This window comes from Rana temporaria, chromosome 3 (assembly GCF_905171775.1).
Source record: "Rana temporaria chromosome 3, aRanTem1.1, whole genome shotgun sequence".
Lineage (NCBI taxonomy): Eukaryota > Metazoa > Chordata > Amphibia > Anura > Ranidae > Rana > Rana temporaria.
In genome coordinates this window covers 494,132,382-494,157,476 of record NC_053491.1, presented here as the reverse complement: position 1 = coordinate 494,157,476, position 25,095 = coordinate 494,132,382, and positions in this window count along the sequence as shown.

Here is a 25,095-nt window from a genome sequence, read left to right as displayed (position 1 = left end):
TCACCTCCGTCCCATAACAGGTCTAAATGCTCTGTCCAAGATAATGGAGAAAGTGGTGGTAAATCAGCTGCAACAGCATCTGGATACCCACAACCTACTTGATCCATTTCAATCCGGGTTCCGTCCCGGACACGGGACAGAAACGGCCTTATTGAAAATATGGGACGATGCGCTCGAGGCCGCAGACGAAGGAGAATCTTGTCTCCTGGTTCTGCTGGACCTAAGCGCAGCCTTCGACACAGTAGACCATAAATTGCTACTGAGTCGGCTAACAGAAGTCGCCGGAGTCACAGAAGATGCCTTACCATGGTTCTCCTCTTTTCTCGGAAACCGATCACAAACAGTGAAACTGGGATCTTTCACGTCAGAAAAACGCACGGTGCCATGTGGGGTCCCCCAAGGATCCCCCCTATCACCGGTGCTGTTTAATATCTATCTTCGTCCTCTCTTTGATATTATCAGTAGCCAAGAACTACTCTATCACTCTTATGCAGACGACACGCAGTTGTATTTTCGCATCTGCCATAAAAAGGATCATCATCTCAGATTAGAGAAATGTCTCTCTTCAATAGAAAACTGGATGACTAAGAGTTATCTCAAACTCAATAGCGCTAAAACAGAACTCTTTATGTTCGATGCCAGTCGGAAGAGACAACCGGCTACAAACTGGACATCATCACCCATTCTGGGACAAATCATCTCCCCTAGCTCCAAAGTCAAAAGTTTAGGAGTCACGTTTGACACCTTCATGACAATGGACGCACAAATAGGGTCAGTAGTCAGCGGGGCGCACCATTTGATGCGCCTACTACGCAGACTTATTCCATTTATCCCCAAAGAAGACGTAGCAGTCGTGGTGGGAACAATCGTGAATTCCAGACTGGACTATGCAAATGCCCTTTACCTCGGGCTCCCCAAGTACCAAATCGCTCGTCTACAAGTCGTACAGAATACGGCCGCTAGACTGGTGACTGGGAAAAAATCTTGGGAATCAATCTCACCTTCACTGAGATCCCTTCACTGGTTGCCAGTGAAAGACAGAATTGCATTCAAAGCACTCTGCCTGACACATAAGTGCATCCATGGGAAGGCTCCTAGATATCTATGCGACAAGATCAAACCGCACAATTGCAACCGCATTCTGCGATCCACCGACCAAAATCTGGTCAAGGTTCCTAAAACCAAATACAAGTCCAAAGGAGAAAGAAGGTTTGCTTTCCAGGGCCCCAGGCTTTGGAATGCTTTACCAACCAGCATTCGGTTGGAGCAAAACCACCTGTCTTTCAGAAGGCAGATCAAAACCCTGCTTTTCTGAAGGCATGAGACACAAACAACTAGCGCCCAGAAGCGATTCAGTTCGCATGTGCCGCGCTATATAAATTTTTCATTCATTCATTCATTCATAACTAGTAAAAAAAAATATTAATAAAAATGCCATAAAACTTTCCCCTAGTTTGTAGACGCTATAACTTTCGCACAAACCAATCAATAAATGCTTATTGCGATTTTTTTTACCAAAAATATGTAGAAGAATACGTATCGGCCTAAACGGAGGAAAACATTTTTTTTTTATATTTTTTGGGGATATTTATTATAGTAAAAAATATTGCATTTTTTTTCTTTAATTGTTGCACTATTTTTGTTTATAGCGCAAAAAATAAAAACCGCAGAGGTGATCAAAAACCACCAAAAGAAATCTCTATTTGTGGGGAAAAAAGGACATCAATTTTGTTTGGGAGCCACGTCGCACGACCGCGCAATTGTCAGTTAAAGTGACGCAGTGCCGATTCGCAAAAAGTGGCCTGGTCCTTAATCAATCAAAATGGTCTGGGGCTGAAGTGCTTTAATGTGAAGTGTACCCCATGTGAATGTAGAATCCCATTGTAAATGTGGAATATCCACCAATATAGTACTTGTATCTCTAATATATCCCAGAAGTCTCAGCACTAAAGGCTGTAAATGTATATCCACCCCTCCCCCCTACATTCTCTATAAGGGATACTATTCCTGCCACAATCCGGTGATCTTCAATGGGAACTCCTGATTTGTGGACTTTAGGAAGGTGATGGAATATTGGGGTCACTGGGGTATCCACTATCAGAAATTCTGCTGTTTTATTTCATAAACCCCCCAGATGCTTTCCTTTATCTAGCAATTTCAGAAGCCCCTGTATGAGACACTGTGTGAGGTCCTGCTTAATAACCGGGTACATAAGGGGGTGACTGAGCTGTCACAGCGCCCCCCTCTTTATACTGTGTAGACATAAGTACTACAACAGCTTCACCTTTATCATCTTCCCTAATAAGAAGATCTTTCCTCTGTATAACATTCTGTATATCCTGATATTCCGCTCTAGTGATGTTATGTTACTTTTCACTAAATGGGAATAATTCCTCATATTCATCTTATAATATAATCTCATGTGTCTGGATTTGTCTCTGCAGGTTGGGTTGGTGTGATGTGACTTCCTCCGGCTGTAATGATCTCCGATCCATTCTTATCAATAATCGATCCCTCACCACACTGGTTTTATCACGGAATAATCTGGAAGACTCTGGAATAAAACTTCTATGTGAGGGGCTCAGAGATCCTGGCTGTACTCTGCAGACACTGAAGTGAGAATTATCCTATAAATGATATAATATTCTGCAGGATTCTGATATAAATCTTCTATGTGAGGGATCCAGACATGTCACCTAGATGAAAGTTATACAAAGACAGACTTCTGATTGGCCGGTTACACTGGGAGTTCCCATCATAGTCCTTCAGGTCACTCACTGTTATTGGCTTTCATCCCCTCCCCCCTCCACTGACTATCAGAGATCAGACTTTGGCTGGGGTCACACTGGAGGTCACAGTGGCTCATAGCAGGGGGTTCAGTGTGTCTCCATTCACCATTTCAGGTCTGATTTCAGACCACATTTTAAGCTGAATTCAGATCTGAAATGGACCAGAAGACACACAGGACTCCGTATTCTCTTCATTCACTGACCAATCATAGACAGATGGTCCTCAATTAGAATCTGGAAGGACAGAGCGAGCCTCTAGACCAGAAGTGACCACTAGATGCCAATAAAATCCCCCCATCCTTGTAGATATAAAATTGTCACCTCACTGAGCCTCAAAGAGAAGTCCTAGTCATTTCATCTACAAGCCCAGCAGGGGACGAGGCCGATACAGTGAGAAGACCCCCAACTGTCTGCCAGACATTGATTTATGTCAGAGATCAGAGAAATCTATTTTATCTCTCATAGAAAATATTAGTTGCAGAGAGATGGAAATAATTCCTACATGTACATATAACATTGTATGTGTAGTGAGGATAGAATCCAGGAGACACCCCCAGAATGGTTTTATGGGGTCTGATCACACCAGACAAGCAGTGATTGGTCTTGTTGGGATCAGACTGCCATGCCGGTGTTAATAATCCAATTCTCATCCATCAGAACTAAGGATGAGCTCTGGCGTGTTCGCCAGAAAGTGTGCACGGCGCTGCACTAAACACAGCCAAGGAGACATTTCACGATCCCTGCAGCCGAGCATCGGGACAATGTCTCCCTGGCTGTGATTAGCGCAGCACCGTGCACACTTCCTGGCGGGCTCTGCATGTGTACTATGCAAACACGCCAGAGGTCATCCTTAATCAGAACCATTCATGCCACATTTAGCTCTGGTGGTTGTGTGGGGTCCCTGGTGATTGTGTGGGGTCCCTGTGTAGGGTCTCAGGTGGCTCTGCGGAGTTCCTGGTGGTTGTGCGGGCTCCTTGGTAGCGCTGTGGGGTCCCTGGTGGTTGTGCAGGGTCCCTGGTGGTTGTGCAGGGTCCCTGGTGGCTGTGTGGGGTCCCTGGTGGCTGTGTGGGGTTCTTGGTAGCTCTGTGGTGTCCCTGGTGGTTGTGCAGGATCCCTGGTGGCTGTGTGGGGTCCTTGATAGCTCTGTGTGGTCCCTGGTGGTTGTGTGCGGTCGCTGTGTGGGTTCCCTGGTCCCTGTGCGTGGTCCCTGTGCTGGGGCCCCTGGTGGCTGTGCAGGGTCCCTAGTTGTTGTGCAGGGTCCCTGTGTGGGGTCTCTTGTGGCTGTGTGAGGTCCCTGGTGGCTGTACAGGGTCCCTGTTGGTTGTGCAGGGGCCCCTGTGTGGGGTTTCTGGTGGCTGTGCAGGGTCCCTGGTGGCTGTGCAGGGTCCCTAGTGGTTGTGCAGGGTCCCTGTGTGATGTCTCTGGTGGCTATGTGGTGTCCCTGGTGGCTGTACGGGGTCCCTGTGTGGAGTCTCTGGTGGCTGTATGGGGTCCCTGTTGGTTGTGCAGGGTTCCCTGGTGGCTGTGCAGGGTCCTTGTGCAGTGTCCCTGGTGGTTGTGCAGGGTCCCTAGTGGTTGTGCAGGGTCCCTGTGTGGAGTCTCTGGTGGCTATATGGGGTCCCTGTTGGTTGTGCAGGGGCCCCTGTGTGGGATTCTCTGGTGGCAGTGCAGGGTCTTTGTGCGGGGTCTCTGGTGGCTGTGTGGGGTCTCTGGTTTCTGTGTGGGTTTCCTGGTTCCTGTGCAGGGTCTCTGGTTGCTTTACAGGGTCCATGGTGGCTGTGCAGGGTCCCTGTGCAGGTTCTTTGGTGGCAGTGTGGGGTCCTTGTGTGGGGTCCCTAATGGCTGTGTGTGGTCCTTGTGCGGGGTCCCTGGTGGCTGTGCGGAGTTCCTGGTGGTTGTGCGGGGCCCCTGTGCGGTGGCTGTGCGGGGTCCCTGGTGGCTGTGCAGGGTCCTTGTTAGCTCTGCGGGGTCCCTGGTGTTTGTGCAGGGTTCCTGGTGGCTGTGCGGGGTCCTTGGTATCTGTGCAGGGTCCCTGGTGGCTGTGCGGGGTTCCTGGTGACTGTGCAGGGTTCCTGTGCAGGTTCTTTGGTGGCAGTGTTGGGTCCTTGTGTGGGGGTTCCTAGTGGCTGTGTTGGGTCCCTGGTGTCTGTGTTGGGTCCCTGGTGTCTGTGCAGGGTCCCTGGTGGCTGTGCAGAGTTCCTGGTGGCTGTGTGGGGTCCTTGGTAGCTCTGCGGGGTCCCTGGTGGTTGTGCAGGGTTCCTGGTGGCACTGCGGTGTCCCTGGTGGTTGCAGGGTTCCTGGTGGTTGCGTGGGGTCCCTGTGTGGGGTCTCTGGTGGCTGTAGGGGGTCCCTGGTGGTTGTGTGGGGTCCCTGTATGGGGTCTCTGGTGGCTGTGTGGGGTCTCTGGTGGCTATGATGGTTCCCTGGTCCCTGTGTGGGGTCCCTGGTGGCTGTGCGGGGTTTCTGGTGGCTGTTGAGGGTCCCTGGTGGTTGTGTGGGGTCCCTGTATGGGGTCTCTGGTGGCTGTGTGTGGGGTCTCTGGTGGCTATGTGGGTTCCCTGGTCCCTGTGTGGGTTCCCTGGTCCCTGTGTGGGTTCCCTGGTCCCTGTGTGGGGTCCCTGGTGGCTGTGCGGGGTCTCTGGTGGCTATGTGGGTTCCCTGGTCCTTGTGTGGGTTTCTGCAAAAACAATTTTGTGACGCTAAAATAAAAAAAGTGATGTAGTACTGATGGTTTGTATCAACTCCAAGTGACAGTGTAGTCAAATGAAAAGTCCATATATGATAAATCAAATAGCAATGAATTGTTGAAAGTGAACTGTTGATGGATGAATGATCAAGTGAATAATTCCAAACCCCACGGTGAATCAAACAAATGAATGAATGGTGAGAATAACCACCACCAGAAGCGGAGGCTTACCAGAGGTATTGAACCCAAATAAGCATACGCCTAAAGGATCAATATAGGCTGAATGTAAATTGATGAAGACCACATCAACCGGATCTGGATATACAGTTGTGAGGATATCCTGAAGACATCACGTAAACAAGCACAAGGGAGGAGTGACGGCAACTTAGAGGCAACTCTCAAACGATCAGACCGTATCCAAAGTGCATAAAGGAAAAACGAAGGCACATAGTGTGATACCGTAACAATGTTGAAATTTAATAACGGTTAAAAACACTTATAGTTTTGCTGATTAAAAAGGACATCAATAAAAAGTAGCGCATGGCAGCAGCAGAGTCCCGACGCGTTTCGCAATAGTTTGCATCATCTGGGGTAAAACTCTGCTGGTGCCACCATGCTTATATATAAAATATGACCCCATCAAACCATTTCCTGGGAACTCACCCAATCCGAGATCACTTCCGGGTTGATTTGTTATGTAATAAACATATGTATGGGGAATGACATAAATTTAAATAAAAAGAAAGGGCTGATAGGCTCATCTAAATTCAGGACTCCGAAAAGGGAAAAGCACTTCCTTATAAAGCTGTTAAAAACAAATGTATTACCACTGTGTGTCTAAACAGATCATTTGACCCATCATGTGAGGCCTGACCTCTCATGTCGGCCAATGCAATGGAGACGTGTGGGTCACATGCAATTGTCAGTGGGATCGACTCTGTCACTTCGAGAGTCGGTCGCTACATTGACAATTTTTTACAGCCATTAGTTCAACGCACCCCTTCTTATTTGAGAGATACGGGGGCGACCATATGGAAATTTGAGGCAGTAGACATTTTGGGTGACTACATTATGGTTACTGCTGATGTAGCCTCATTATATACGTGTATCCCTCATGACAAATGCTTTGAAGCCGTACATCATTTTTTAAAACATGATCACAGTTTGGCATCTTTTCAAATAGATTTCATCATGTAGTTGTTGGAGTTCGCTACCAAGCGCAGCAATTTTTGGTTTAATGACCAATTCTATCTCCAGCAGCGCGGTGTTGCTATGGGGGCTAAATATGCCCCCAGTCTTGCTAACTTGTTCATGGCCAAATGGGAGGAGAATGTCGTCTATTCCTATGACACCAGTTCCTTGGTGTTGTGGACTAGATACTGTTAGGTTCGGTTCTGATCCTGTTGCCTAGGCTGGACCTTGGACAGGTGGGACACTCCCTCTCGCTAGCGGGACAATGATGACACAGACACTTATGCTGTATCGATGATTGCAAATTGCTATATTTGCGACAGAGTTTGTATACACACATACAGAGAGATATAGAAATCCCCTCCTCCTTACATGTTCAGAAAAAGGGGAACAAGTTCACAAGTTTCAGTCTTACAGATTTCAGAGGACTTTAAGGAACAATTGTTAAACTTCAAAGAAAGGAGAACACGTTACTTGCATACAGAATGCCTGCTCCGGAACTAGCCATCTAGCACATAATCTATTTGTATCTTATGAAAACCGCAAAACTTAAATGTTAGAATAAAAGCAAAAACAAAAAGTACATATTGAAATGTCTCTACAGAGACCTATATTATATAAAATGGAATCCTAGATCTCAAAATGGAGTAGCTAATGTCAGACACATAATATTCCATCATTTCACATTCCTTTCAATTCCCTCCTCTGATCCCAAGGATATTTACTTTCCTGGGATCACTCACTATACCAATTTTGCCTTTTCAGCATGAATGACTCCTGGGAATCTTGGCTGGATTCGGGATTCTGCTTTATTTTCAATCCTGTTGTTTTCCCAATTATACAGAATTTCATTTTTACTGAAAGGAATGCACACAAGGCCAGGAGCAAGATCATTATAATGAATATTCCTGCCTTTTTAAAGAAACCCACAATACTAGGCCACAATCCTCCCAGAGATCCAGAAAAAGGATCCCAAGCATCTCCCATGTGTTGCATTTGATTCACCAGGGACATTCTCTCATTGTGGTGGGCTTCTATTTGGTCATGGTAATCAGGAACAGTAATTTCTCCAATGGCCTTAGTAAGATTTTTCATGAATGTGCAACACATATCTGCTTGTTCATGTAATATACATAGCCCTACAACAATATCTCCCATCTTTTCCAACTGTAGGTTTGTCATTTCTTGCAACAGTCTTATTTTATAAGTTTCCTCATTCAAATCAGTAATGTCCTTGTCAGTTTTATTCATCCAAGACATTACCAGACTTGAAAATTCATCTACTCTGGTTAGGGCATTAATACTTCCTCCTGGGAGTAAAGTCAGTAATTTTTCCCATAAACTTGTTACATCTCGTTTGGATCTTATTTTCAAACTCCCTGACGGTTTGTTCATTTCCATCATGGTTTCTCCACTTGCTACTCCCATATAAGGAACCATGTACATAAGGGAACACCATCCCCCTGTGTTTCTATCGGTGGGATATGGGATGGTGGTATGACAAGCCAGTCCACAACAGACCATAAATCCCTGGGGAAGGTGTGGTGCTTCCACCACCTCCTCCCCATGCATAGGAGTTCGTAGACCCGTTAGGCACATCCAGTCTACAAGAGGCACAAACTCAGATTGGGGGGATATCCATGGAGTACTTACATTATGTAGGGAGGAGAGAACCCGGTTAACAGTGTCATTGGGCTTCCTCATCCTAAAACAATGGCTTATGTTATACAAACTCATATTTCCCACTCTCTCATTTCCATCATTCATCTCAGTAAGTTTAATTCCCAATCCTTCAATTTCTAAGGACTTGTCCTCCTCCCATGCCGCAACATTCCTAATAGTCATATTCATCACAGATTCTCGACACCATTCTCCATTTGCTATCTGACCTTCATGTGTTACCACACCATTCAAAAAACAGAGGTTGGGGTGTTTAGAAAATGTTCTAAAGTACACTGGTCTATCAGTCCTGGTAACCCTTCTCATGGGGGTCTTACCTGCAGCGGCCACAAATTGAGGCAATGTTACTGGTAAGCCTATAACCGGGATCTTACCCTCATTAGAATGTATTTTGGAGCATACCCAGCAGTTCTCTTTCTGCCCTGTTAATTGTCCATATTTATACATTAATGCCCAGTGGTGGGGAACAGTGGGGACCTCCTCATATTTCTTTGGGTTCCCCACAGGTCCCATGGACTTAAACACCTTTGTTTCATACACTTTCGCTTTGTCAACATTGTTCTTTATAGGTTTGTTATCTCTTTGATTGATATTAAGAGATTCATCTATTCTTTGAAAGAACAGAGGATCATCCACCACCTCCTTTGTGGACAACCCTGCGTTTACCTTTTTCAAACGTGACACCAGTGTTTTAGTTACCGTATGTTCCCTGGGAATACAGAACCTAAGCGGTTTCCCTACTGTGTTATTATAGAAAAACATGGTTGCTTTAATTTTACAGGCTAGGTCCGTCTCTGTATAACCCGTTAAGTGGCCTTTGGGAATCCTCCTCACCCAGTCAAATTTGACACAGCAAAGCTTCCAGATATTACCCTTTGAATCCCAATATTGATCTCTGGTTCGCCATCTAATGAATCTCTTCCCTACCATGACTAATTTTGGGTCTTGGCCTTTTCCCACCATTCCATGTATCCCATGGCAACCTGGGGTGAAGTAGCAAACCCCCGTAGCAGTCACCACAAACAGTATAAGCAATAGTCCACAGTATTTCCCTCCTCTTATCATTCTATTGTACACCTGATTGGCAGTTAAGTGCTGGTTTTCCCGGACCCTTGCTCTATGGAGGGAGCCATCAGGGTCTCTAGCTTTGCGTCCTCCTTGTTCTCGAGCCCTCGCTACAAGGGGGGAGCCATCGGGGCTTCTAGCTTTGTGTCCTCCTTGTTCTTGAGCCCTCGCTCCAAGGGGGGAGCCATCGGGGCTTCTGGGGTCTTTATCTTCAAGGGACCCTTTTTCAATCTGCTCGCATGAATCCATGGTCCTAGGCCTTCAACCTTTACGGCTGTCCGGGAGACCTTTTCCACCGTATATGGGCCTTGGTAAATGGGGCCCGTCTTTCTTCTTACGGCCAACTGCTTAACCAATACCTCATCTCCAGGTATAAAAGGGTGAGTTGGATCTGTGGAAAGAGGAGAAAAGGTGACAGCAACTCCTTCTTGGGTATGTTGAATAGTACTTACCAGATGTTTCATCCAAGTTTCCTGTTGAGAAAACAAATCATTATCCTTTCCTACACTATTCTCAGCTGGAGGGTGTCCCATGAGTACCTCAAAAGGGGAATACCCTCTAGAATTAGGAGTGACCCTTATCTGGTAAAGTACACCTGGGAGATATAAGGACCAATTTTTCATAGTACCTTGAGTAGCTTTATTCAGTTTATCCTTAATATTTCTATTCATCCGTTCGACAATTCCCGCACTCTGAGGGTGATAAGGGATGTGCAATTTCCATTGTATCCCCAAAATCTTAGAGAATTCCTGTGTGAGTTTAGAGGCAAAAGCTGGTCCCTGGTCAGACCAGATGTTCACTGGGAGTCCGAATCGACTCACCCAATTATTTATAATAGCTCGTACCGCTATTCCTGCCGTTTCCCCAGTGGTGGGCACTGCTTCTACCCACCCGGAAAATTTATCCACAATTACCAAAAGATATTTTACATTTCCTTTCTGTTTTGGCATATGCGTAAAGTCTATTTGTAAGTCTGTAAGAGGTCCTAATGGAGGGGGCAAATTTCCGTGTCTTCCCATTGCCTTTCCCTGTACATTATTTTGTGCGCATGTAACGCATGAGCTTACAAAGTCTTGTATTATTTTTATGAGTCCTTCTGTTTGAAAATGGTCTCTGTATTGTTTTAAGATGGGCTTACGGCCTATGTGACCTGGACCGTGAATGTATGAGATGATCAATGGTGCCACAGACTTAGGAATACCCATGATTCCCTCCTTATTTGTCCAAAGACCCGCGGGATCTTTGGTCAAATTATGCTGCATCCAGTCAGAGATATCAATGGGCAAAGCCATGGACTGTAAAAGCATAACCGTAGTTTTGAAGTCTGGTGCACTAAAATCATTCATGTAAAACATAGAGGTCACAGGGGTGTCTTGTGCAGGGATAGTATCCGCTGCTTGTTTGGCTACTTTATCAGCAAATGCATTGCCAAGTGCTTCCGTGGTCCTACTCGTAGTATGAGCTTTCACTTTAATCACTGCAATCGCTTTAGGCAGGTGTATGGCATCTAGTAATGTTTCAATAAGGGTTTGGTGTGCTATCGGTTTTCCTTCTGCGGTTAGATAGCCGCGTCTTTGCCAGATCTTCCCATAATCTAATACGATTCCATAAGCGTACCGACTGTCGGTATATATATTTACAATTTGGTTTGCAAACAGCTGACAGGCACGTATTAACGCAGTAAGTTCAGCCTCTTGTGCAGATTTTGCGACTAAGGGTTTTGCTTCATGAATAATGTTAGGAAGCTGGACAACTGCATAACCAGTACGGTAGGTTTTATCATCGGGGCGCGTACAACTCCCGTCCACATATATGTCAATGCCCCCTTCTAGGGGTTTCTCCCTTAAATCAGCTCTTGGGGAGGTTGTTTGGGAAATTAGGTCTTCGCAATTATGCTCTGGCACTGGTTCTGATTCAGGCATTAATTTAAGGAGGGAGTGCAGAAACCGTAGTATAGGAGTAGTGGATGGACAAGTTTTAATCTCTAAATTTTGTGTGTTTAAGAGAATTATCTCGTACCCACTTAACCTCTGTGCTGTCATATGTTGCGTGTTCATGTTTTGCATCAGTTGTGTGACAGTGTGAGTTGTAAAAAGGGTCATGGGTGATGCTAGAACAAGTTTCTCTGCCGCCTGTACTGCTAAGGCACAGGCGGCCAGTGCTTGAAGACAAGCGGGCATACCCTGAACCTGAACAGGTAGTTTTTTTGAAATATACGTTACAGGTCTTTGCTTACCACCATGCTCCTGAGTCAGAACAGCAGCCATGGTATTCCCCATAACGAGACAATACAGTGAAAAAGGCCTACCATGTTGTATCAGCCCCAAAGCGGGTGCATTACGAAGTGAACGCACCAGCATGTCATAGGCAGTGACCATCTCAGGGGTCCAGGTAATTTGTTTGGGGGCTGTGGCGAGTGTAGCCTTCCTAAGGACTGAGTCATGAAATGAACAGTCTGGAATCCATTGCCTACAGTACACTATTGAGCCTAGGAAAGACAGCAGTGAGTGCTTGTCGCTCGGTCTGCTCAGTGCCGATATGGCCTCTACTCTGGCAGGGGATACCAGCCTGGCACCTTCCGAGATGACTGCTCCCAAGTATTCCACCCGAGACGAGCACCACTGCACCTTCTTGAAAGATGCTAAGTGACCCTTGTCAGCGAGGTGGTCTAACAGATGCACAGAGTCATTACTACAGCCAATTTCTGTCCCATTTCCTATTAGAAGATCGTCCACGTATTGGATCAGAACTGAACCATGTTCAGGCACCCAGTCAGTCAGGGATTGATTTAACACCATGCTGAAGGCGGCTGGACTATCCACAAAGCCTTGCGGTAACCTGGTCCACGTTAGCTGGCCACGTTTCCATGAGAAACTGAAGAGGGGCTGACTAGCAGCATCAACAGGCACACTAAAAAATGCATTGGCAAGGTCTATCACCGTATACCATTTGTGTTCTGGTGTCAGAGGAGCAAAGATGGTGCTAATATCTGCAACGAGGGGAGGTAGAGGTGTAATGCATTTGTTCAAGGGCCTTAAATCTTGTACCAAGCGCCATGTTCCGTTTGCCTTTCTTACGGGGTTAATGGGTGTGTTCCAAGGACTGATGACTGGAGTCAGTATGCCCTTTTGTAAAAATAATTCTATCTGTGGGTCTATACCATTCAACTTCTCCTCAGACAGGGGATATTGTTTCTGAAAAATGGGGAGACATCCCTGTCTGATTGTCGGCCGGTAGGGTGTGCAATTTAGGAAACCCACAGAATCTTTGGACTCTGCCCATATTTTATGCTGACCTACTGGTGGGGGTAGAGCCACAAAGAAAGATCTGATGTCCACCCGTTTCTGCACTGACACATCACAGTCTGGTGATTTAACTGACACGGTGCCATTGGGCTCAAAAATTATTTTGATTCGTAGTTTGGATAGTAAGTCTCTACCAGCTAGAGAGACTGGGCAAGTAAATAACAGAGCAAAACTACATTTACATAGGAACTTGCCATCTTGGTTACAGATTTCTAAATCTGATGTTATGTCGTGTGATGTTGGTATCCCATTAATTCCCACAGAGCGTCCTTGTGTAATAGCCCTACTGGCAAAAGCCTTGTTGTTTAAAGAGCTGGTTGTAGCCCCCGTGTCTATGAGGAGTGCGATGTCCACCCCTTCTACAACAAGGTTTATAATAGGTAAAGCCTGCCAAGTGCCAGAATAAGAGCAAAGAACTAAGGACGGGATACGCTCCGGGCCTCCCTATGGGTTTTGTCTGTTTGGCCATTGTACCGGTATTTGGGGAGAGGGAAGAGGCCCGGCACCAGCTTGTAGCTGCTGTGGTTGGTTTTGAGATTGTGCCTGTTGGTTCCACTGTGGGTACTATCTGTACTGGGCTATCTGTCTATTGTCATTCCAGTTAGGGTTTTGACCTCTATAAGCTCCCCTGTTTCCCTTTTTACCTCTATAATTTTGTCTCCTTTGTGGGCAGTTAGCCTTCCAGTGGCCAAAGCCACCACAATGGAAACATGCTTGATCATTTTGTGGGCCCTGGCGAGGGTATGGCACAGAGCGTGGAGGATACTGATTGCCAACAGGGTACTGATTCTGTTGTTGGTAAGGCATTTGCGCCGCCAACAGGGGTGTTTCCTCCAGCATGGGCTCTCCCGTTAAAGCTGGGAAAAGTCCTCCTTTCGCTTCAAAGAGACCTGTTTGATGCCTAACCTTTACATGTTCTACAAAGGCCTCCGGAGTCATGTTCATAATTTTAGGGTCTAATATTTTTAACATTTGTGCTATCTTCTGGCTTCCCCCGTTAAGTGTGGTGGTTACAAAAAGGGTATGGTCTGTTAGACCCGCATCCTTCCAAGCTAAATGCATACGTTTAACATATGCAAAATACTCTTCCCCTGTCTTTTGAGAGCTTGTTATGAAGGATGTGAGTGCACTAGTACCCTTGTATATGGTCATCCAATGATGGCCAGTCAGTCTCCAGAACTCCTGGAGGTTTATCGGTCCTTCAGTTGTAAGAGCAGATTTGTAGGTGTTATCAAAAGGAAAATCCTGGCCAGGGTCAGGGTCGATCATCTGTATGATTAACAGTAAGTCTTCCTTTGTCATTCCCGCACCAGCACAGAATCTACCCAAGAAAGTAGCTGCGCCTCTAGGGTCCTTTTTTGGAGTAGGACAGGTATCTCTAAGATCCTTTAACTGACCCATGGTAAAGGGGACATACACTTCCATGGTGCCTATGGTCATCATTGGGAATACCCCCGTCCCTGGAAGTTGTGGAGAAACTTGGGGTTCTGTTTGGATTTTTACTTGTGTAATGGCAATATGTTTCATTTCTCCCTCCAAACTTGGGGCAGTAATCTCTTCCTCATCACCACTCTCTCTGTCAGGTTGCTGTTCTCGTATAGTTTCAGCCTGTTGAGCTGCCTTGGCAGCCTTAGAGGCTTCTAACCTAGTCCGAGGGGCAGTAAGCACCCGCTGCTCTTCTATTAAACGCAACTGCTCCTGTTGTTCCCTAGCAATTTTCTCCAACTCAAGTTTTCTTTGGTCGAGGTCACTTTTTCGTGCCAAAATCTCCTCCTTTTCCCTGTTAAGTTGCTCCCCATAGTCCCTCACCTCTTGGGCCTGTGCATCTAGACTTTGTTTATGTTCATTCATCTGTTCATGTCTTAAGTTTATTTCCCTCTGCTGTTCCCGAAGGCGTCTCGCGTCTTCTTCTATTTCATCTCTCTTATTTCTCATGTCTGCTATTCTTGTTTGAGTATTAACTGAGTCTAAGTCCCTTTGCAACTCCTCAAACTCCCTTTTTATATCCGCTCTTCTCTGGGCTTCTCTTATTCTCCTGCCCTCTTCAGATGCCCTTTTATCTGCCTCCTCCTTGGCTCTATCTTCCCATTGTTGTTTTTGCTGGTCAGTTGCTGAGCCATAAGCCATGATTGCAACTTGAGGATTTGAAAGAACGGGGTATAATTTTCTGCGAGGAGCTTCCTCTTTAACAAAAACATAAGACGGTGGGGTTGGCGCGGTTGGCACTGGGGGTGGGCGCCTGGTATAAGGTGGAGGAACTTCCCTAGTAAGGGCAGTACCTTGGTCCAACTCCGCATATTTCTTTTCATATTTTTCCACTAAAGGCCTCCACTTCTTACAAAAATTTTTCATATACTCCGTATCCCAGTCCCCTGGTGGATATATGTTCTTTCCTATTCCACACATTTTCTCTACCTCATACCATTGCTGTCTGTTAGTGGGGCCCACGGGACTATATCCTGACATATGCAACTGGTGGCTTCGTTTCATTATCAAGTCCCAAAAAGGATCACAATATACAATTGGTATTTCACTCTTAACAAACTCTATAGGGGAGGGTTGCTTCAGCTTACCTTCTGAATCTTCCTTCCCAAATTTATTACCCATGTCGGTACTCTGTATTTCAAGTCCTCCTTAAAATATTTGGGACACTGGTAAAGAAAAGGGACAGACAACTAAAGTTTGTCCTGTCCTTTGCACAATCTCCTTCACTTCGTCCGGGGACAGGCCTTCTCTAAGACCTTCCTGTGGGGTGAACGGTATCTGATTGTGTATATTCACTCGATGCACTCTAGTGCAGGGAGACTGTTTTTTTGGATTAAACGGGTAAAATCTCCTGTTGCCTAATTGAGTTGGACTTCTATGTTCTCTTGGCCATACAGAGATTAGGGATAACTTTGACCCGTCTGCCAAGAAAGTTAAACCTGTTTTGCACTCAATACAGGAGGTCTTTGGAACAGAGTATGACATGTAATCACTGTTTTTTTTTTTTTAACAACAACAATCAATCTTATATTATACAATACAGTATGTTCTATATTATTCAAAAGGTTGCAACAGATTAAATCACATCAATTTCAGACAATACAAAACAAGAAATGAGCTCTTTTATACTTGGGGCTCCACTCTGTCCGTCCTTCTTCAGGGAGCAATCTGCTGCTACCCTGAAATATTCTTACAATAGTTTATAGTCAGACAAACCCGTCGACTCTGTTAGTTTATAGTCAGACTCAACACACTCGTCGGACTCTCCCTATCCTTTATAACCGCAACCTCTGCAATGCGCACAACAGAATTTTAAAACTAAAAATTAAAATTATCCGCGGTGCTACTGAGCCAGGCAAAGAACACAAAAACACCCAAATGTAAAATTCGAGAATAAGTGTGGCCTTACCTGGTCAATCAGTACCCCGCTTCCTGGTACCAGTTCTGTTAGGTTCGGTTCTGATCCTGTTGCCTAGGCTGGACCTTGGACAGGTGGGACACTCCCTCTCGCTAGCGGGACAATGATGACACAGACACTTATGCTGTATCGATGATTGCAAATTGCTATATTTGCGACAGAGTTTTTATACACACATACAGAGAGATACAGAAATCCCCTCCTCCTTACATGTTCAGAAAAAGGGGAACAAGTTCACAAGTTTCAGTCTTACAGATTTCAGAGGACTTTAAGGAACAATTGTTAAACTTCAAAGAAAGGAGAACACGTTACTTGCATACAGAATGCCTGCTCCGGAACTAGCCATCTAGCACATAATCTATTTGTATCTTATGAAAACCGCAAAACTTAAATGTTAGAATAAAAGCAAAAACAAAAAGTACATATTGAAATGTCTCTACAGAGACCTATATTATATAAAATGGAATCCTAGATTTTAAAATGGAGTAGCTAATGTCAGACACATAATATTCCATCATTTCACATTCCTTTCAGATACATAGACAACATCCTCCTCCTGTGGAATGGCAGTATGGCAACACTTGAGACCTTCATGAATTTTTTAAATAGTAATGACAGGGGAATAGTTCTCACATACACAGCTAGTCAGGAAACCATTAAATTTCTTGATTTGGAAATCAGCATTGTGATTAGTCAATTTCAATTTAAGACTTTTTTCAAAAAAACGATCGCAATGGCTTTATACCAACTGACAACTGCCATCACCCCTCATGGCTCAATTCCATTCCTAAAAGCCAATTTCTTAGGTTACGTAGAAACTGTTCCAATACAGACACCTTTTGTATGCAAGCAAATATTCTTAAAAAAAGGTTTGCTGACAAAGGGTATGATCCTATATCCGTCTAATCGGATTCTCATACCGTCCTAGAGACAGATAGGAGCTCTCTACTAGAAGTTAAACCTAAACGAGAGCAGGATGACAGTTTCAAATGGTCTTTACTCACGTCATTCTCAATTCAGCATAAACAGGTGAAGTCCATTGTGTCTAAACATTGGGATATACTGAGAAATGATCGCGTTTTGGGGACAGTTCTACCAGAACAGGCTAAAGAAGTATTTAGGGGTGCACCGACACTCCAGAGCAAAATTGCTCCTAACATCATCAATCCCCCAACACGACCTACTTTTTTTCATCAGCTAGTAGGATATCACCCATGTAAGAGGTGCACAGTATGTAAATATTAAATCTCTGGGAGAACGAAAAGTCTTGAATTTCGCTCCTCAACTACGGGGAAAGTGTACCCGATTAAGCATTTTTGCACATGTGCTACAAAATATGTGGTGTACCTCATCCCTTGTCCATGCGGCCAACAATATGTTGGCCGTACCATTCGCAAATTTTCGGTGAGGGTGGCAGAGCACATAGCTCTCATTCTAGCTGGGGATATTCATCATACAGTACCTAGACACTACAAAGCACATCATGCTAGAAATCCAGCCGGAACTCAGTTTCTTGTCATTGACCAATTTGTTCCCCCATGGAGGGGTGCCCCCAAAACCCGTGGGGTATCACAACTAGAAACTTATTGGATCTATGAACTTGGTACGCATACACCGTTAGGACTCAACGTAGAGTGGGACATTAACTAATTTATTAATAAGTCTTAGGTTTGGTTCATATTCCACTCCATGATTTAGGTATCCTGGCCAATTTTTAGTTTAATTATTCCATTTTTATCACCAATATATTCTTTTCTCTTTTTTAAAATTATACCAATTAACATGTTTTTTAATATGTTTTTTTACATGTGTTTAGTATTTTAATACGTGTATGATTATAATATGTTTTGTATAAATTTCATATATTTGGGGGTTTGTCCAATCTGAGGTCATTTTCTGGACTATAAATAAATACAAACATCCTTCTTTTTTATATATTTATTTTTTTCTGGAATTTTCCAGAAGGAGAAAAAAACACATTTTTGTTTTTCCCCTTTTTCTCATATATAATCATTCACATATTCAGATTATTGGGCCATATATATGTGTGTGTTTTCTCATTTTAATACTCATATACTTGCCCAATATCTATTTTGGATAAGTGCATGAGTTTCCGGATAGAGGAAACAAAGGTCTATCTTTTTGGCTCATCCCTAATGATTTTAAGTCATATTCCAAACAGTGACCCTGTGGTGTTTTTTTCTATACATATACATTAGAACTCCCTGGATTCCATACTCATGGTATGGGCATCCCGCCCATCCATATTGTGCTGTACATCTCTCCCTCATTTCCTTGCTTGTCAGCTTGCACCGCAGCGTGAAAGCGCTGCAGGGATGTGAGCTTTCCGACGTGAGCCGTCGTGCGGAGGCGCCACCTCGCTTTAACCAGCGTGGAGCGCAGCGCGAAGTGCCATACGACGTGAATTGTCGTGTATACGCCCCGTGCTGCCCATCTATCGCGGGACCGAGCGCATACACGCGGGGATGTGAGTTATCCGACGTGAGCCATCGTGTGGAGGCGCTACCTCGCTTTAACCAGCGTGGAGCGCAGCGCGACATGCCTCATGACGAGAATTGTTGTGTACACGCCCCGTTCCGCCCATCTATCGCAGGACAAAGCATGTACACATACCTAAACAGGCGATCAGGGCCGATCAGCCTCCAGTTTCCAGACACGGCCGTTTGGACCAATGGTCCTTATGCTGACATTGAGTCCCCGTGCAGGATCGGGGACCCTAACATTTATTATTACATTTTTTCATAATGTTTCCTGGCCCTTAATTATAGGTTGACGTGGGGTCACTTTGCATGTGACCCACACGTCTCCATTGCATTGGCCGACATGAGAGGTCAGGCCTCACATGATGGGTCAAATGATCTGTTTAGACACACAGTGGTAATACATTTGTTTTTAACAGCTTTATAAGGAAGTGCTTTTCCCTTTTCCATTTTCATTTTTGGAGTCCTGAATTTAGATGAGCCTATCAGCCTTTTCTTTTTATTTAAATTTATGTCATTCCCCATACATATGTTTATTACATAACAAATCAACCCAGAAGTGATCTCAGAGTGGGTGAGTTCCCAGGAAATGGTTTGATGGGGTCATATTTTATATATAAGCATGGTGGCACCAGCAGAGTTTTACCCCAGATGATGCAAACTATTGCGAAACGCGTCGGGACTCTGCTGCTGCCATGCGCTACTTTAAATTGATGTCCTTTTTAATCAGCAAAACTATAAGTGTTTTTAACCGTTATTAAATTTCAACATTGTTACGGTATCACACTATGTGCCTTCGTTTTTCCTGGTGTTTGGAATTATTCACTTGATCATTCATCCATCAACAGTTCACTTTCAACAATTCATTGCTATTTGATTTATCATATATGGACTTTTCATTTGACTACACTGTCACTTGGAGTTGATACAAACCATCAGTACTACATCACTTTTTCTATTTTAGTGCCACAAAATTGTTTTTGCACATTTTCACCACTTTCTTGTTTCACTAGATTGTTTGTGGCTGCTTATTATTTGGATAGCGCAGATTTGCTTTTGTTTTTGTCCTTGTGTGGGTTCCCTGGTCCCTGTGTGGGTTCCCTGGTCCCTGTGTGGGGTCCCTGGTGGCTGTGTGGGTTCCCTGGTCCCTGTACAGGGTCCCTGGTGGCTGTGCAGGTTATTTGGTGGCAGTGTTGGGTCCTTGTGCAGGGTCCCTAGTGTGTGTTGGGACCCTGGTGGCTGTGTGGGTTCCTTGGTGGTTGTGCGGGGTCTTTGTGCAGAGTCTCAGGTGGCTGTGTGGGGTCCCTGGTAGCTGTGTGGTGTACCTGGTGGCTGTGCAAGGTCCCTGTGCGGGTCTCTGATGGCTGTGCGGGGTCCTTGGTGGCTGTGCGGGGTCCCTGGTCTAGTGATGTTATGTTACTTTTCACTAAATGGGAATAATTCCTCATATTCATCTTATAATATAATATCATGTGTCTGGATTTGTCTCTGCAGGTTGGTATGGTGTGGTGTGACTTCCTCCGGCTGTGATGATCTCCGATCCATTCTTATCAATAATCGATCCCTCATCAGACTGTATGTAACAGATAATAATCTAGAAGACTCTGGAATAAAACTTCTATGTGAGGGGCTCAGAGATCCCGGCTGTACTCTGCAGGAGCTGAGGTGAGAATTATCCTATAAATCGGGGATATGCAATTAGCGGACCTCCAGCTGTTGCAGAACTACAAATTCCATGAGGCATAGCAAGGCTCTAACAGCCACAAGCATGACACCCAGAGGCAGAGGCATGATGGGATTTGTAGTTTTGCAACATCTGGAGGTCCGCTAATTGCATATCCCTGCTATAAATGATATAATATTCTGCAGGATTCTGATATAAATCTTCTATGTGAGGGATCCACACATGTCACCTAGATGAAAGTTATACAAAGACAGACTTCTGATTGGCCGATTACACTGGGAGTTCCCATCATAGTCCTTCAGGTCACTCACTGTTATTGGCTTTCATCCCTTCCCCCCTCCACTGACTATCAGAGATCAGACTTTGGTTGGGGTCACACTGGAGGTCACAGCGGCTCACAGCAGGGGGTCCGGTGCATCTCCATTCACCATTTCAGGTCAATTTCAACACAAATTTTAAGCTGAATTCAGATCTGAAATAGACCAGAAGACACAGGTCTCTGTATTCTCTTCATTCACTGACCAATCATAGACAGATGGTCCTCCATTAGAATCTGGAAGGACAGAGCGAGTCTCTAGATCAGAAGTGATCCCTAGATGCCAATAAAATCCCCCCATCCTTGTAGATATAAAATTGTCACCTCACTGAGACTCAAAGAGAAGTCCTAGTGGGGGGCGTGGCTTGGACTCCACCGAGATGGCGGTGTGACTCCTGAGCTCCGGCTAACGGCGGACTAACAGAGCAGCTCACAGCGCACAGAGGCTTCTTTTGTAGCCCCAAGGACACCCTCACTGCTGCGGAACACCCGCTCGACAGTTCGGCGGAATGACGAGGAAGCGACAGGCCGAGCACCGGCCGAAAAAGCTTACAGACTTTTTCTTCTCATCGCCGCTGCCTCGTGGGCAAGATGGCACCGGCGCTTCCTCCCTGTCTGGATCCCGCAACGGACGCTTCCAGGCCATCGCTCTGCCAGACCATCGAGACTCCCCTGAGGCTGGAGAGACATCACAAGCACCCTCTCCGCCCAGCAGAAGCCCTGCAAAGTCCCGTTTCAGAGCGGACGACTCTGATGCCCAGCAATGTGAGGTAAGGTCTAACGCTGACTCACAAGAAGACACGAGGGAGCTTCCTGACTCCATAATATCTTTCCCTACACAACATCAGCCAGTCCTGGACACAACACTCAAGGACATGCTTATCTCCTTAAGGAGCACTATTCATGGGGACATGATGTCCTGCATGAGGAAATTTAGCACTGAATTATCAGTGGTGGGTGAGAGAGTGAATCACATTGAAACCAAAATGGGGGAATACGCAACCACCATCAACGACCTAGTGGATGCGCATGACACGGTTGAGGAAGAACAATTGTGGATAAAAGCCAAATTAGCAGATTTAGAGGACAGGTCACGTAGAAATAACGTGAAAATCCGCGGCATACCAGAAAATGTGGCCCCCTCTAATCTGCGTTCGTACGCCATGACTATGCTGACCTCCCTCATGCCTGACATCCCCGCCATAGAACTGTCCATTGATAGAATCCATCGCTTGCCCAAACCCTCCTTCATACCTGAGAATGTTCCCAGGGATGTCCTCTTTAGAATGCATTTTTACCAGTCTAAAGAAAAATTGATGTCTATAACTCGCAAGGGGGAACATGGCGGCACTGAGTTTGCGCATTTACAGTTTTATGCCGATCTATCGCAGTTCACCCTGCAACTTAGGAAGAACCTGAACACGGTGACCAAGGCCTTAAGAAACCATAACATCGTATACAAATGGGGGTTTCCAACGAAGCTTATGGTGACCAAAGATGGCGTTACACACGTGATCACTTCCCCCTCCAAGGGCTTCAAGCTACTCCAGAAGTGGAACATTCTCCCTGAGGATAACTCCCCATCCGCGAGCTTTGAAACACCCAGCAGGGTGTCCCCTGATTGGAAACAAGTCACTAAGAACCGCTGATCTGACTGAACTTTCTGTCTCATCTTTGCCCTGTGCATTTGATTTCTAGGTCCTGTTTGGACCCCGCCTTTGGAGCTTTTCCACGTTTAAGCTCCCCTGCATATGAGCAGTATTTTCTGCACCCAGGTCGTTTCGACCCTCCTTTTACAGTTCGAACTTTATTTTTTTTGGTTGATTTTATGTCTGTACTTCTTTCTTAACCACTCTTGTTTACAGGAACCACACCTTTCAGACTCTGCGAATAGCATTTCCCTCGAACATCTAACCACAAGAGACTTATGCTACACCCACCCGATCCGGATCAACATCACACGATGGACATTTTGCCTTTTTGAAATTACCTCGATGAGGAGGGGGCGTGAGTACACAAAGCCCCTGATAATAGCATTTTGTTACTTTGTTTGGGATGCCGGTTAAAATCTTGTCAATTAATGCAAACGGTTTAAACCATCCTGTGAAGAGGGCATCGCTCTGGCGGGAAGCTGATTCCATGCGGTGCGATGTTCTCTGTGTACAGGAGACCCACTTTCATAGTGGGGCTCCCCCCAAATGCACGTATAGATCTTTTCAGCACTACTTCTTCTCCAATATGGAAGCTAAAAAAAGAGGTGTAATGATTGCTGTCAGAGATACAGTCTCTTTTTCTCTGATAGAGGAACATTCTGATCTCTCTGGTCGCTATATAATATTGGTGTGTGATATCAATGGTGTTAGATATACCCTGGTTAATGTATATGTCCCGAACAAGAGACAGATTTATTTTTTGAACGGACTCATGCGCAAGGTAGGGAAACTCCTCCAGGGATCCCTTATCTTGTGTGGTGACCTCAATATAGTACCTGACCCCCTGCTAGACTCCACCACAAAATCCCCTGGGAAAGCCCTTACCCTGGCGAACTTTCTTAGGTCCTATGACCTGTACGATGCTTGGCGCTGTACACATGCCACCGAAAGGGATTATTCCTTTTTCTCGCACAGGCACTGTTCTTATTCGAGGATCGATCTGTTTCTATTGGACAAAAGGCTGCTTACTAGAGTAACGCACTCCAAGATTAACACGATCACGTGGTCAGACCACGCTTCCATTCTCCTGACCCTAGGTGACAAATACCCTGACACAGCTGCATACGTATGGAGAGCCAGCTCTTCCATCATTCAAGACGTGACCACCAAAGAAACGATTAGAGAACGACTGACAGAATACTTCCAGATCAACACCCAGTCCACGGATAACCCATTCACACTCTGGAACGCCCATAAGGCCTTCATCAGAGGCGTGTTTATCCAGCTGGACTCTAGGGCCAAGAAGCTGAGACAACTTAAACTGTCCAACCTTCTCAAAGAAATAGACTCCCTGGAAACATTAAACAAAATGAATCCCATAGCATCCACTAGCACCAAAATCTCAGCCTTAAGACACAATCTCAGAATCCTTCTCCTCCGTAAATTTGAAAACAAAGATAGATGGGCAAAGATGTCCTTTTACTCGACGAACAACAAAGCAGGCAAGGCACTGGCACGTTACATACGAGGCCAGCGTTTTAAGACCAAGATTGCCAAATTGACACACCCTATAAGTAAGAAACCAGTGTATGACCCTCAAAGCATTGCGGACGCGTTCAGCAACTATTATAGCTCCCTATACAATTTGGATCAAGATCCCTCAACCTCCCAACCGTCCCTGAACGACATAACAGGTTTTCTTTCTAAGATTTGACTGCCCTGTCTATCCCCGGAGCAGCTGGGTGACTTGAACTCTCCCTTCACATTAAGCGAACTACTACATGCTATCAAATCTGACTTCTAATAAATCCCCTGGTCCGGACGGACTTATAGGAGACTATTACAAGACCTTTCAAATGACTTTAGGCCCACATTTACTAAAAGTGTTCGAATCGGCCACTGCGTCGGCATCTTTCCCACCTGAAATGCTTGAAGCCTTGATTGTAACGCTGCCCAAACCTGGGAAGTCACTGGATGCCCCCCAAAATTTCCGACCTATCTCATTACTAAACAATGACCTTAAGATCTATGCCAAAATGATTGCCCTGCGACTAGTGGATATCTTGCCCACATTAATAGACCCTGACCAATCTGGTTTTACGAAAGGCAGGCAGGCGTCGGATGCAACTAGGTGCTTACTCAATATTACCCACATAGCACGGTCGACCCGATCGCCTTCTCTGCTCCTAGCCTTGGATGCAGAGAAGGCGTTCGACAGGGTGCATTGGACATTTCTGAAGTGCGCTCTGGAAAAATACGGTTTCGAAAAGCACATACTGTCAGCAATTTTGGTCTTGTACACGGTCCCGTCGGCTAAGGTTTACACGTCTGGAATGCTATCTAAACCTTTTAAAATTACGAATGGCACAAGGCAGGGGTGCCCACTATCCCCCCTCATTTTTAACCTGCTAATGGAGCCGCTTGCGGCCTCCATTAGACAGTCGTCAGATATACATGGTTTTACAATCGCGGGAAAAAAACATGTCATTAGTCTGTTCGCATACGACGTTATTCTAATGCTCACTGATCCGGTCACTTCCCTGGAGAGGGTCTCCTGCTTGCTCCGGGAGTATGGTAAAATATCATACTATAAAGTGAATGATGCCAAATCCTTTATTTTGGATCTGGGAGTACAACGAGAGGATAAACTTCATATGCAAGGTACTTACCCTTATGTGTGGAATGACCACGCAATTGACTACTTGGGGATCCATCTTACTGCATTCCCGGAACAGCTATTCCATGCCAATTATTTGCCATTAATAGATAAGGTCAAAGAAGGAACAAAAGCACTGAGTAAACATATCTTGTCATGGTCGGGCA